Here is an 11,857-nt window from a genome sequence, read left to right as displayed (position 1 = left end):
TGCTTACTGAAATATCTTCGGTTAAACGTCTACATAAGGAGAAAAAAGTGAGATAATTAATTTTTAAAAAGCAGATTTTGGGATTCAGCGGTACTTTAAATCTAGTACACAATATAATTCTCTTTATTTAGTTAGCCTCACAGACGTGCGTGTGCTACAAAATATTGTCTTATACGTATCTATCTATCTATCTATCTATCTATCTATCTATCTATCTATCTATCTATCTATCTAGAAAAAGGACCCTTATATAAAGATTATATAATATTTTTAGGGCTGAAACAACAAATCGATAATGATCGATAATGAAAATCGTTGGACATTATCGATTAGTTGGCCGGCGCACGTCACCACGCGACATGTCGATGAACGAGCACATAAAGTTTAATACAGATTTGTCATGTGCCATACTTGTGTGCTTAATGTGTTGGTCATTCACACAGAACGTGTTTTATTCCTAATCCCTTTTCCATTATTTTTAATGAATGCGATATATGAATGTGTTTGATCGTTGCGCGCGCATCTTTTGCAGACCCTCGCGCGTCTCATGTTCAAATCATTTCAACTTTTTCAAGCAGCGCAGCTCATCAATGTCACTCACAGAACATTGGACCAATCAGAAGGCCCCAGAGGCGGGGCAAGCGTTGTAAGCTTCGTTTACAGTAGCAGGTTGTCATGGCAACTTCATGGCACCTGAGCCCTTGGAGTTCTGTACTGCGCTTTTTAAACCATTCCTAAACACCGAGTTTTGTATTTTGTAAACACAAACATAGGGCTGAAACAACGAATCGAATAAATCGATAATAATCGACAATGAAAATCGTTGTCAACATGACATTATCGATTAGTCGGCCGTCGCACGTCACCACGCATTCACTTATAGCGTTCCAGGGGGACATGAGAAGAATGGCGGAGAGTACAATCACGTCGGATAAAAGTGTGTGACCCAAGTCCTCTAAGGCATGGGAGCATTTCATATTAAATTCCGCGCGGAATGTTGGAACTTGCAAACTTTGCAAAGCGGAGCTTCAGTGACACGGAAACACGACAATGATGAACGAGCACATAAACCGGAAGTATGCGGGAATCACAGATGAAGGCGAAACTTGAAGACGGCAGCATTTAATGTAGATTTGTCATGTGCCATATTTGTGTGCTTAATGTGTTGGTCATTCACACAGAACGTGTTTTATTCCTAATTCGTTTTCCATTCTTTTTTAATGAATGCAATGTACGAGTGTGCCCCTCGCGCGTCTCATGTTCAAATCATTTCAACTTTTCTAAGCAGCGCAGCTCATCACTGTCACTCACAGAACATTGGACCAATCAGAAGGCCCCAGAGGCGGGGCAAGCCTTGTAAGCTTCGTTTACAGTAGCAGGTTGTCATGGCAACTTCATGGCACATCCTGAGCCCTTGTAGTTCTGTACTGCGCTTTTAAAACCCATTACTAAACACCGAGTCTTGTATTTGTAAACACAAACATACCTTCTGTGTGAATGCTTTATTCTGTGTGAATACTTTATCTGCATGCTTACAGTGTCCAGTGTTTATTGTATAAAGAGCGCTGTGTTACTCCTCATTCACAATGTAGATGATAAACAGAGCTAATAGTTGTAGTGCAAGTACTGTCAAATTAAAACAGTTTAATCAAAATAAACAAACAATATTTGTTTTCAATATCAGTATTTGTTACCAATTAAAAATAATGCAATGCAAAATTTCTGGAAGACTGAACGGATCATAACTTGGTAGTCTAGTAGTTCTGCCTCTTTAAGAAACACAAACAGTTTGTGGTTTAAGTTTTAAAAGGTCAAAAGTTTTCTGCTTAAAAGCTGGAAAAAACATTGTGGTAGTGTAAAGTCTTAGTTTTACTTTCATATTCGTAATTATATTGTATTTCATATATTTTATTTATTTTATTGTTATATTTTTATAACCTAACTTTTATTAGATTATAAGATGATTAAATTATTAGATTTAAATGCTCGAGTTGGAAATAAATAAACATACACAAAGTTTGTTCTCAAAATGTAATAAGAATTCAATCAACAATCAGATAAATTATTTACAAGGAGATTGCAATAATAGTGATGAGTTTATAGATATTTTTGATTGTTCTTCTTCTTTTTCTTCTTATTCTTCTTATTGCCACTTTTGAAAAATCCAATTCAATTCAATTTTATTTGTATAGCGCTTTTAACAAAGAGCATTGTCTCAAAGCAGCTTTACATGAGAAAACAACAAACATATAAACAGACAAACAGACAGACAGTCCTAGATGTTATCCCAAGTGAGCAAGCCTGAAGTGACTGAGGTGACTGTGGCAAGGAAAAACTCCCTTAGATGGTATGAGGAAGAAACCTTGAGAGGAACCAGACTCAAAAGGGAACCCATCCTCATTTGGGTAACAATTGTGTGATGCAGATACAGCATGTATATAGTGTTATGAAAATCAATAAGGAGGTTGTTGTCCATGGCGCTGCTTGAATATCCCAATCCTCACAAGCAGAACCCAGCTGTAGCTGGTCCATCTCCGGAGTCGCTGGAGCCGGCACAGTCTCTGTATGCCTCGGGATGGGTAGAAGAAGGGAAACAATGGAACAGCATTAGCGTAGCTGCTGTTCATAATATTAGCAGTACTAGATGAATGTGCATTTAATCAGATGTACTGGAGTACAAGGTTATGGGAAGTGTTAGATGTATGCCAGGCTGAAGAGATAAGTCTTTAGTCTACATTTAAACTGGGAGACTGTGTCTGAGCCCCGAACACTGTCAGGAAGACTATTCCAAAGTTTTGGAGCTAAATACGAAAACACTCTACCCCCTTTTGAGGACTTTGATATTCTGGGAACTACTAGAAGTCGATATTACACCCAGGTCTTTCACTGTTGTGCTAGTGGTAACAGTGCATCCTTCTAGATGCAAGCTAAATTGTGAGAGCTTCTGTGTACTAGTTTTTGGGCCAATAAGTAATATCTCTGTCTTGTCAGAATTTAATAATAGGAAATTATCGGTCATCCAATCTCTAATATCTTTGACACACTCAGTTAGTCTAGACAATTTAGATATTTCATCTGGTTTTGATGAAATATATAACTGGGTATCATTGGCATAACAATGGAAACTAATCCCATGCCTTCTAATGATGTCACCCAATGGAAGCATGTATACTGAGAAAAGCAGAGGTCCTAAAACTGACCCTTGTGGGACCCCGTATTTCACTGGCACTACACTGGACAGTTCTCCATTTAAATCTACAAAGTCGTATCGATCAGACAGGTAGGATCTAAACCATTTTAATGCCTGTCCCTGCATACCTGTGTGATTTTGTAAGTGATCTTTGAGGATATTATGATCTATAGTGTCAAATGCAGCACTAAGATCAAGCAGGACTAAATTCGAGATGCAGCCTTGGTCCGAAGCTAAAAGCAGGTCATTTGTGATTTTAACTAGTGCAGTTTCTGTACTATGATGGGGCCTAAAACCTGACTGAAATTCTTCAAGGATATTGTTTTCCTGTAGGAAGGAGCATAATTGAGCTGACACCACCTTTTCTAATATTTTAGATATAAACAGAAGGTTTGAAATCGGTCTGTAATTTGATATTACATCAGGGTCTAGTTTCGGTTTCTTAAGAAGGGGCTTAATAACTGCTAACTTAAGAGATTTTGGGACATGACCTAGAAATAACGAAGAGTTAATAATACTAAGAAGAGGCTCTCCAGCTGCATGTATCACTTCTTTCAGCAATCTAGTTGGAATTGGATCTAGCAAACACGTTGTTGGTTTAGCCGTGGTGATAAGTTTAACTAGCTCTTCCTGCCCTATGCTGGTAAAGCATTGTAGCTTTAAGTGTGGAGCTATAGGCTGGTCTGGATCACCGGATGTCGTCAATGGTTGAACATCCAATATTTTGTTCCTGATACTATCAATTTTTTAGTGAAGAAATTCATAAAGCCCTCACTACTAAACTGTGCTGAAATACTCTCTCCAGAAATCTGATGCTTTGTTAGTTTAGCCACTGTACTAAATAAGAATCTGGGATTGTTCTGGTTTATTTCAATCATATTGCTCAGATCCTCAGCCCTAGCAGCTTTTAGAGCCTATCTATAGTTGGCTAGACTGTTATATGCAATTCTAAAAACTTCTAATTTGGTTTTTCTCCACTTTTGCTCGAGATTACGGGTTGCTCTCTTGAGGGCGTGAGTATGACTATTGTACCATGGTGCAGGTGTTTTATCTCTGATCTTTTTTAGTCGGATGGGGGCAACAGTGTCTAGTGTGCTGGTAAAAATATTGCCTATGCTGTTGGTTACTTCATCTCGTGCATCTGCATTTCGGGGTCTAGTAAGAAGTTGAGACAGATCTGGCAGATTGTTTGTAAATCTGTCTTTAGTGGTCGGAGTTATAATTCTACCAAGTTTATAACATGGAGAGACATGTCTAATATGTTCTACAGGTAGAGTGTACACTAAGAGGTGATGGTCTGTGATGTCATCACTTTGAAGTAGAATGGTTATATCAGAAACATCAGTCCCATGTGATATAACTAAGTCTAGTGTATGATTAAAACAATGAGTTGGTCTATTAATGTTTGGTTTAACCCCAAAGGAATTTAGTAAATCTATAAATGCGAGTCCTAATGCATCGTTAGCATCGTCTACATGAATGTTAAAGTCTCCTATGATTAACACTTTGTCAAAACTGATCAAAAGATCTGAGAGTAAATGTGAAAACTCATTAAGAAAAACACCGTAGGGCCCCGGGGGTCTATACACGGTGGCCAGAGCAAGATATAGTAGGGATTTTTTATGCCTGTCTGAGAGTGCAACATTAAGGACAAGCACTTCAAATGAATTAAACCTGAGTAACGGTAAGAGAATTATTATAGATAGTGGCAACACCACCACCACGACCTGTCTGACAGGGCTCATGCTTATAGGAATATCCTGACGGAGTAGACTCATTTAGGCCAATGTATTCATTTGGTCTAAGCCAGGATTCAGTAAGACAGAGTGCATCAAAACTATAATCTGAGATCATTTCATTAATAATAAGTGCTTTCGGTGCAAGGGATCTAATGTTCAGAAGCCCAAACGTAAGAAATTGTTTTTCTTTACCTATTTGGTCTTTTTCAGGATTAATTGTGATAAGATTATTTCGAGAGTTATTAACGAATTTATCTTTTAATCTCACTAATCGGGGAACAGACACAGTTTCTATAGGACAAGCTATGTGTGAACTTGTATTAGTCTGGCAAGTTGAACAGTAGCTATTATAGACATAATCTGAGGAATGACTTACCAGTCAGATGGTGCACAGTGTCTTGGATATGTTGTCCGAGAGGACTGCTGCTCCAGCTCTGCTTGGGTGCAGGCCATTGTAATGGCAGAGCCTAGGATGCTCTGTTCTTGACACCAAGACTGTAACCATTCCTTAAATGCGAAAAGCCTACTGAACCTTTCGATTCCTCGCTGGAACGTGGGAAGTCGTCCTGACATGATGATCCTCGTCGGGGGCGATGTGGTGCGAACCTTCTCCACCAGGTTATTGAAGTTGTTCTTCAGGATCTCCATCTGCCTCAGCCTGATGTCGGTCGTGCCAGCATCGAGGACCACAGCTCCAGTGTTCTTGGTGAGGATCGCGGGTACCTGTGCAGCGACATCAACAACACGAGCACCAGGAAAACAACGAGTGCGCACCTTACCTTTACCCGCGGTAGCACGGACGTGCCAGACAATGGAGTCTTCGATGATCACCGCGTTGCGTGCCGTCTTGCGAAGCAGTTGCGGGTCGAGATCTTGAAGACGGGTGGTGGTGGAGGGGGAGAGGTCCTCGGCCGGGGCAAGGCGCATGTCTTCTGCTGCTGCTGCATCCAGGCTCCGTGGTACCCCGGCGCCGGAGTGAATGAAACCTGGGCGGGCTGCCTCCTAGCTGTGCTGGGCCTGGGCAGAGAAACACGCGGTGTTGAGGTTGTGGGAGTGACCGTATCATGCCGCGGATTTACCTGGGACAGGTGAGCGTCAGCCCGGGATGATTCCAGCGTGGCTCTCCGCTGTCGCAGCTGGGCTAGCTTCATCTGAAGGTCACGGATCTGCTTCTTCACGGCCTCCAGCTCCACATCCACCGAGTGAAGCTCGAAGGAATCCTCACCTGCACTCAAAGGCAAACCCACAACCGACATAGTGTTAAAATGAAGTAGAATAACAGAGATAATTGGTGAAAATGTAAAATCTAAACAGACTCGAGATAGCTGGGCTAGTGGGTTAGCGTGCTAATAGCAGGACTAATGGGTTAGCGTGCTAGTGGGCTAACCAGCTGTGAGCGGGTGTTCAGGAAAACAAATAAAACTAGTGATATAAAAAGCGTTTGGGATGAGAATGTTATGTGGCACTATCAGCTAGTGAAGATGTTATAAAAAGTTATGATCTAGGATAGAAAACTAGGAAACTTAGCCAAAATTGTAGGTCAGCTTGACGGAGCTCAGAAAAACACGTCTGAGCTCATACATTCCCGTAAAATCAGAGCCGGTCTAGCAGGACAAGAATTGTTAATAGAAAATCATCTTCAGGCTTTAGTGAAAGTCAAATGCAGAAGTCAGAAGTCATTTTTTAAAAATTCCTGTGTACATTGCGAATTGATGATATGATCCCTTTAAATATGAGTCAATATCAGCAATTTTTGATTAAAGATCCTTACCGGCTTGTAACCAGCTGCTCTTGCCTTCAGCAAGGCGTCCATTTTATCCACCTACAAATATACAAACACACACAATAAAGACTGAGGGAGTAGTAGGTGGGGCTTTGTTTCCAAATGACCCAAGCTAATACATCATGTCAAAGATGCTTACAAATCTAATTTCAAACACTTGCTATGTTGCTTGAATGTATATTTCTTGACTGTGTGTGTGTGTGTGTGTGTGCTCACCTTGGCTTGCAAGAGCTCGGGATCACTAATAATGTTCATAATTTCGAAATTGTTCTCTTGTTGAACAATCATCCATGTAATCTGGTTAGCATCCGTAGGGTGGATTTCTTCTACAAGTGGCAACGTGTAGTCATCTGCAGAGAGAGAGAAAGTGTGTGAGGTGTGTGTGGGAGAGAATAGAAACAGAGGCAGGTAGCATGGGTGGTGGGGCTCAGACTCAGACTTTTGTAAGCGCTAATATCAAGTACAAACAGAAGCGTGTAGAAGTTTTCAGTCAACATGTGACGATGAAGTCAGATAAAAGTGGGATAAAATGCTGGAGAGCAGGAGTGTATATGAGACAGATGTACAGTATGTGTGTGTTTTTGTGTATGTCAGTGTGGAACTCACGAGCCATCTGGACCTGGTCTTCTAGAGCCGCTGACTCTAGTATGTAGATTGTCAGCCACTTCTTGGGTGGTGGAAGACTGCTCCTCTGGAGCAGCTGTCTCAGCAGCTTCCAGACTTTCCTCTGGGGCAGCTGTTTCAACAGCCTCCACCTTATCTTCTGCCACAGTAGAAGAGGAAGTGGTGCCGACAATTCGGACAATGTCCTCTGTGGCAGATGCCTCGATTGTTTGGACGGTGTCCTCTGAGGCAGATGCCTCAATTGTTTGGACAATGTCCTCTGAGGCAGATGCCTCGATTGTTTGGATGGTGTCCTCTGAGCGAGGCGGCTCAACAACTGGGGTTCTCGTCTCGAAGCAGGGAGGGTTAGGGTTAGGGTTGACTCGTACTGGATGTACCCAAAGCCTTTTGATTCCACATCCTTCAGGAGAAACGCAGTGGGTCAACACACAACAACACACTAATCATGTAACACAGATATTCAGCTATTCAGAACAGCTCAAAGCTCAAACCTTGCATTACACAATCTTCCCGAATTTAGAGAAAGTGTCGAACAGGCAGATGCTGTTGACGGACCGATCAAGGTTCCTGATGAAAATTTTTCCCCCCTCGATGATCTTGGCTTTGGGTTCGCAGTTCGACCACATGATGCGCATGGGTCTTCCCAGGAGCAGTTCAGAATTAAACATATTTATAGCTCTCTGAGCTAAGGGAGGAAAAATAAGTCATTAATTACAATAAAAACATGTCTATTATAGTCTATATATAACTCATAAAAACATCATATCTTTTTTGTACCGTTTAAAACATGACCTTATCCATATAATAAAACTATAAGCTACTGTATAAATTACACATGTAGCCTCAAGTCGGCTGCAAAAACAGGTAAGAAAGTTTGTTTTACCATCATTTCCATAGCGGAAGTTGACGTAGGCGTTTCCTAGAGGATAACCCGTCCTCTTGTCCCTGCATATATGGACAGACTGGACATGTCCTGCATGGCTAAATCTTTTTGCAAGTATCACCTCTGTCACTTCAGGGTGTAGATTCCTGACAAAAAGGGATGCCATTGTAGAAGCTGTATAAAATACTTGCTTCTAAACTGCTGCTAAATTCACTGGTGAACTGCTGTTAAAAGCACCGGTAAACTGCTGGTGAAATCACTGGTAAAATACTGCTGAATTCACTGCAAAAATGCTGCTAAACTCACTGTAAAGTCTCTGACAATCAAGATCTGCTGTTGTTCTCTCGAAAGCTGTAGATGATCTCATAGAAACCAAACACATACTCAGGTATGTCCAGGGATTCGGTTGCATCTTTCTGCTTGTGTCTCCTCTCACCAAAAAATATCTAAAAATAAATAAATAAAAATAAAAACTACAACTACTACTACTACTAATAATTATTATTATTGTTATCATTATTATTATTATATAATAATAGCAACTGTTATTATTATTATGGAAACCTTTCCATAACAACAACAATAATAATAATAATAATAATAATAATAATAATAATAATAATAATAATATTGCCCCTCCCTGAACCGCCACCTTATTGTGGTGGAGGGGTTTGAGTACCCGAATGAGCCTAGGAGCCATGTTGTCAGGGGCCAAGTGCCCCTGGTAGGGGCAAATGGGTCCTAGGTGACGGGTCAGACTAAGAGCGGTTCAAATCCCCTCATGAAGAAAAAGAAAGCAAGGACCGTTACGTCGCCCGAATTGGCGTTACCAGGGCCCCAACCTGGAGCCAGGCCTGGGGCTGGGGCACACAGGCGAGCGCCTGGTGGCCGAGTCTTCGCCTATGGGACTTGGCCGGGCATAGCCCGAAAGAACGACGTAGGCCCGTCTTCCTGTAGGCCCACCACCCGCAGGAAGGAGCATAAGGGGCTGGTGCGATGTGTTTTGTGTAGCAGTCATGGGCAGGGGCCTAGACGACCCAAACCCTGGTTAAAGAATCTGGCTCTTGGGACATGGAATGTCACCTCACTGGGGGAGAAGGAGCCTGAGCTGGTGGGGGAGGCTGAGCGGTACCGGCTAGAGATAGTCGGGCTCGCCTCCACGCACAGCCTGGGCTCTGGAACCCAACTCCTTGAGAGAGGTTGGACCCTCTACTACTCTGGAGTACCTCATGGTGAGAGGCGGCGGTCTGGGGTGGGCTTGCTTATAGCCCCCCAGCTCAGCCGCCATGTGTTGGAGTTTTCCCCAGTAATCAAGAGGGTGGTTTCCCTGCGCCTTCGGGTGGGGAATAGGGGTCTCACTGTTGTTTCGGCTTATGGGCCGAACAGCAGTGTGGAGTACCCAACCTTCTTGGAGACCCTACGAGGGTCACCAGGACACCTTAGGCTGGAGGTCGATGATCGACTTTGTGGTCATGTCATCTGACCTTCGGCCATATGTCTTGGACACTAGGGTGAAGAGAGGGGCTGAGCTGTCAACTGATCACCACCTGGTGGTGAGTTGGATCCACTTGCAGAGGAGGATGCTGGACAGACTTGGCAGACCCAAATGTATTGTGTCTGGCTGAACCCTCTGTTAGGGAGGTCTTCAACTCCCACCTCCAGGAGAGTTTTGACAAGATTCCGAGGGAGGTTGGGGACATTGAGTCTGAGTGGATCATGTTCTCCTCCTCCATTGTTGACACAGCCACCAGGAGCTGTGGCCGTAAGGTCTCTGGTGCCTGTCGTGGCGGCAATCCCCGAACCCAGTGGTGGACACTGGAAGTAAGGGATGCTGTCAAGCTGAAGAAAGAGTCCTATCAAACCTGGTTGGCTCGTGGGACTCCGGAGGCAGCTGATGAGTACCGGCAGGCCAAGCGAGCTGCAGCCCGGGTGGTTGTGGAAGCAAAAACTCGGGTCTGGGAGGAGTTCGGGGAAGCCATGGAGAAGGACTATCGGTCGGCCTTGGGTAAATTCTGGCAGACTACCCGGCGCCTCAGAAGGGGTAAGCAGCTCTCTGCCAACACTGTGTATGGTGCTGGTGGAGAGTTGCTGACCTTGACTGGGGATATTGTCGGAAGGTGGAAGGAATACTTCGAGGATCTCCTCAATCCTACTGACACGCCTTCCGTAGAGGAAGCAGAGGCTGAGGACTCAGAGGTAGATTCATCCATTACCCAAGCTGAAATCACTGAGGTAGTCCAGCAGCTCATTGGTGGCAAGGCGCCAGGAGTGGATGAGATTTGCCCTGAGTACCTTAAGTCTCTGGATGTTGTGGGGCTGTCTTGGCTGACACGTCTCTGCAACATAGTGTGGCAGTCAGGGACAGTGCCTCTGGACTGGGCGACCGGGGTGGTGGTCCCTCTTTTTAAGAAGGGGGATCAGAGGGTGTGTTCCAATTATAGGGGGATCACACTCCTCAGACTCCCAGGGAAAGTCTATTCCAGGGTACTGGAGAGGAGAGTCTGACCTTTAGCCGAACCTCGGATTCAGGAGGAACAATGTGGTTTTTGTCTTAGTCGTGGGACACTGGACCAGCTCTATACCCTTCACAGGGTGCTTGAGAGGGAGTTTGCCCAACCAGTCCACATGTGTTTTGTGGACTTGGAGAAGGCATTCGACCGTGTCCCTCGTGGCATCCTGTGGGAGGTGCTCTGGGAGTATGGGGTCCGTGGCCCTCTGTTAAGGGCTGTTCGGTCTCTGTATGACCGGAGCAGGAGCTTGGTTCGCATTGCCGGCTGTAATTCAGATCTGTTCCCAGTGCACGTTGGACTCCGGTAGGGCTGTCCTGTGTCACCGGTTCTGTTCATTATTTTTATGGACAGAATTTCTAGGTGCAGCCAGGTGGTGGAGGAAGTTCGGTTTGGGGACCATAGGATTTCATCTCTGCTTTTTGCAGACGATGTTGTCCTGTTGGCTCCTTCAAGCCAGGACTTACAGCGTGCGCTGGGGCAGTTCGCAGCCGAGTGCGAATCGGCTGGGATGAGGATCAGCACCTCCAAATCTGTGGCCATGGTTCTCGACCGGAAAAAGGTGGTTTGTCCCCTCCAGGTTGGAGGGGTGTTCCTTCCTCAAGTGGAGGAGTTTAAGTATCTCGGGGGTTTTGTTTACAAGTAAGGGAAGGATGGAGCGTGAGATTGATAGACGGATTGGTGCAGCGGCAGCAGCAATGTGGTCCATGTACTGGTCTGTTGTGGTGAAGAAGGAGCTGAGCCGAAAGGCGAAGCTCTCGATTTACCAGTCAATCTACGTTCCTACTCTTACTTATGGTCATGAGTTTTGGGTCATGACCGAAAGGACAAGATCCCGGATAGAGGCGGCCGAAATGAGTTTCCTTCGCAAGGTGGCGGGGCGTTCCTTTAGAGATAGGGTAAGGAGCTCTGTCACCCGGGAGGAGCTCGGAGTAGAGCCGCTGCTCCTCCACATCAAAAGGGGCCAGTTGAGGTGGCTTGGGCATCTGTTTCGGATGCCTCCTGGACGTCTTCCAGGGGAGGTGTTCCGGGCATGCACAACTGGGAAGAGACCCCAGGGAAGACCCAGGACATGCTGGAGGGACTATGTCTCTCGGCTGACCTGGGAACGCCTTGGAATTCCCCTGGAAG

The sequence above is a fragment of the Hemibagrus wyckioides genome, linkage group LG17 (assembly GCF_019097595.1).
Source record: "Hemibagrus wyckioides isolate EC202008001 linkage group LG17, SWU_Hwy_1.0, whole genome shotgun sequence".
Classification (NCBI taxonomy): domain Eukaryota; kingdom Metazoa; phylum Chordata; class Actinopteri; order Siluriformes; family Bagridae; genus Hemibagrus; species Hemibagrus wyckioides.
Note: the sequence above shows the minus strand (reverse complement) of the source record.